Below are 4,209 nucleotides of genomic sequence, written 5' to 3'. Positions count from 1 at the left end.
CGTTGTGGCAGGATCTACGTGTGAAGCGGAGTACATAGCTGCTTCGGAAGCAGCAAATGAAGGAGTCTGGATGAAGGAGTTCATATCCGATCTAGGTGTCATACCTAGTGCATCAGGTCCAATGAAAATCTTTTGTGACGATACTGGTGCAATTGCCTTGGCGAAGGAATCCAGATTTCACAAGAGAACCAAGCACATCAAGAGACACTTCAATTCCATCCCTGATTTAGTCCAGGTGGGAGACATAGAAATTTGCAAGATACATACAGATCTGAATGTTGCAGACCCGTTAACTAAGCCTCTTCCACGATCAAAACATGATCAACACCAAGACTCCATGGGTGTTAGAATCATTACTGTGTAATCTAGATTATTGACTCTAGTGCAAGTGGGAGACTAAAGGAAATATTCCCTAGAGGCAATAATAAAGTTATTATTTATTTCCTTATATCATGACAAATGTTTATTATTCATGCTAGAATTGTATTAACCGGAAACATAATACATGTGTGAATACATAGACAAACAGTATGTCACTAGTATGCCTCTACTTGACTAGCTCGTTGATCAAAGATGGTTAAGTTTCCTAACCATAGACAAAGAGTTGTCATTTGATTAATGAGATCACATCATTAGGAGAATGATGTGATTGACTTGACCCATTCCGTTAGCTTAGCACACGATCGTTTAGTATGATGCTATTGCTTTCTTCATGACTTATACATGTTCCTATGACTATGAGATTATGCAACTCCCGTTTACCGGAAGAACACTTTGTGTGCTACCAAACATCACAACGTGACTAGGTGATTATAAAGGTGCTCTAGAGGTGTCTCCAAAGGTACTTGTTGGGTTGGCGTATTTCGAGATTAGGATTTGTAACTCCGATTGTCGGAGAGGTATCTCTGGGCCCTCTCGGTAATGCACATCACTTAAGCCTTGCAAGCAATGCAACTAATGAGTTAGTTGCGGGTTGATGTATTACGAAACGAGTAAAGAGACTTGCCGGTAACGAGATTGAAACTAGGTATTGAGATATCGCCGATCGAATCTCGGGCAAGTAACATACCGATGACAAAGGGAACAACATATGTTGTTATGCGGTCTGACCGATAAAGATCTTCGTAGAATATATTGGAAGCCTATATTTGGATATCAGAAGTGTTCCGGGTGAAATCGGGATTTTACCGCAGTACCGGGGGTTACCGGAACCTCCCCGGGGGCTTAATGGGCCTACATGGGCCTTAGTGGAAATAGAGGGCAGCAAGGGGAGTGTGGGGCACGCCCCCCAAGGCCCAAACCGAATTGGTTTAGGGCAAAGGGGGCCGACCCCCTCTTTCCTTCTCCTCCTCTCCCTTTCCTTCCCCCTCTCCTACTCCTACTAGGAATAGGAGGAGTCCTACTCCCACTGGGAGTAGGACTCCCCCTTGGCGCGCCTCTTCCTTGCCGGCCGCCTCCTCCCCTTGCTCCTTTATATACGGGGGCAGGGGGCACCCCGTAGACACAACAATTGATCGTTTAATTTTTAGCCGTGTGCGGTGCTCCCCTCCACCATAGTCCACCTCAATAATACTATAACGGTGCTTAGGTGAAGCCCTGCGTCGGTAGAACATCATCATCATCACCACACCGTCGTGCTGACGAAACTCTCCCTCAACACTCGGCTGGATCGGATTTCGAGGGACGTCATTGGGCTGAATGTGTGCTGAACTCGGAGGTGCCGTACGTTCGGTACTTGATCGGTCGGATCATGAAGACGTACGACTACATCAACCGCCTTGTGCTAATGCTTCCGCTTTCGGTCTATGAGGGTACGTGGACAACACTCTCCGCTCTCGTTGCTATGCATCACCATGATCTTGCGTGTGCATAGGAATTTTTTTGAAATTACTACATTCCCGAACACATATTTGATATCATCTCAACTTAAATAATGTAGCCCCCAAGTGTCGGGTCGTAAGCCAGCAGCGACTCAGGACTATTCCTTCAATTGTAGAATAAATCATATCAATTGATAATATAATAGTCATTGCGCTAAAACGACTTTGATAACCTTAATCATAATACTGGTTATTGTCTTACTGATAACCATAATAAAAGCCAGCCATGTTGGCTATTTGAAGATTTGAATAATATAATCCAATGATTTGTGAGTGCATGATTCCAATGGCGCAATCCAAATATATACTGGCAACTTATAATCCCAAGCCAGTCCGGGTTAATAAACACTGTATAATTTATCATCATACTGGCGACTTATATTCGAAAGCCAGGCCGGGTTAGTAAACGCCGGTGATTTATAATCATGCTTTATTCAACCTCTTTCTGCATACAACAAGTTTAAAGTGTCCTGGCAGTTTACCGCCGGACGGGTCATAATGCCCAACATATAACCTAGGTTTATAACCAAGGCTGCACTTAAGAATAATCAAATATGAAATATATCATACCAGTAAGGGTGAATCACATCGTTGGTTTACCAACTTTTGTAGTAAAGGTGATAACCCAAATTTTGAGTGCTGATAACTCTTCCCATGTCTTGCCCAATTATAGTAAAAACTGTACCGGGTTGTTAAGATAAATTCGTAGGCATTGGATCGGTGACTTATTGGATGATATTCATCATGAGATAGTTATAATCTAGGGCGATACGGCACTAGCTCCAGTTCATCAATATAATGTAGGCATGTATTCCGTAAATAGTCATACATGCTTATGGAGAGAACTTGGATGGCATCTTTTTTCCTACCCTCCCGTGGCAGCAGGGTCCTATTGGAAACTAAGGGATATTAAGTTCTCCTTTTAATAGAGAACCAGAACAAAGCATTAAACCACGGTGAATACATGAACTCCTCAAACTACGGTCATCACCGAGAGTGGTCCCGACTATTGTCACTCCGGGGTTGCCGGATCATAACACGTAGTAGGTGACTATAACTTGCAAGATTGGATCTAGAACATGGATATAATGCTGATAACATAAACATTTCCGATCCGAAATCATGGTACCTGGGCCCAAAGTGACAAGCATTAAGCATGCCAAAGTCATAGAAACATCAATCTTAGAACATAGTGGATACTAGGGATCAGGCCCTAACAAAACTAACTCGATTACATGATTAATCTCATCCAACTCCTCACCGACCAGCGAGCCTACAAAGGAATTACTCACTCTCGGTGGGGAGCATCATGGAATTGGCGATGGAGAAGGGTTGGGGATGATGAAGAATGAAGATCCCCCTCTCTGTAGCCCCAAACGGACTCCAGATCTAGCCTCCCGATGAAGAATAGGAGGTGACGGCGGCTCCGTCTCGTGGATCGCGATCATTCTTTCTACCTAATTTTTTCTGGAAATATAGGATTTTATAGCGTCGGTTTCAGAGTCTGTGGGGCCACGAGGTGGGGACAACCCACCTGGGCGCGCTAGGAGGGGGGTGCCCTGGTGGGTTGTGCTCACCCAGCTGCCCCCCTTCGATGGATCTTGGCTCTAGAAATTCTTATTTATTGTATAAAAAATCCTTGCAAAGTTTCGTTCCATTCCGAGAACTTTTATTTCTGCACAAAAACAACACCATGGTAGTTCTGCTGAAAACAACGTCAGCCCTGCGGTTAGTTTCATTCAAATCATGCAAATTAGAGTCCAAAACAAGAGAAAAAGTGTTAGGTAAAGTAGTACATTGGAGACGTATCAGTCACTTGAGGGACATGGATGTAGTGTTCGACACCGACGACCACATGTATCTCGCACCGACGATACTTGCTATTTAGGTTTCCATCGACGTCGAGGAACCCCATAACCCTCTCGTCACCGGGCGCCCTCTGGTATGGTGACGCAAGGTCGATGGGTCAACACTCAGACTGGGGGGGTTCTCGGCATGGGCGTCGGGACCGGCGGGACCCACTGGCTCCATGATCTATCCCCTCGGCGACCGGCGATCCAAGACCCTCTTCCTTTTTTCATTTTCCCTCTTCTTTTACTTATTCTTCTTTTTTATCTTCTTCGAATTATCTAAACCAAAACCTAGCACTAACCTAAACCAATTAATAGCACCTAAACCTAGACACAAATAACAGTAGAAAAAACAAAAAAAACAAAATTCACCTTGGCTCCGGCGGTGGTGGAGGTGGTAGCGGCGCGGCAAGCCGGGGCGGCGCGTGCGGTGGGGGCGGGGCAGCGGGGCAGGGCACCACCGAGGCGGCGGGGCGGCG

The sequence above is a fragment of the Triticum dicoccoides genome, chromosome 1A (genome assembly GCF_002162155.2).
Source record: "Triticum dicoccoides isolate Atlit2015 ecotype Zavitan chromosome 1A, WEW_v2.0, whole genome shotgun sequence".
Classification (NCBI taxonomy): Eukaryota; Viridiplantae; Streptophyta; class Magnoliopsida; order Poales; family Poaceae; genus Triticum; species Triticum dicoccoides.
This window is presented reverse-complemented; position numbering follows the sequence as displayed.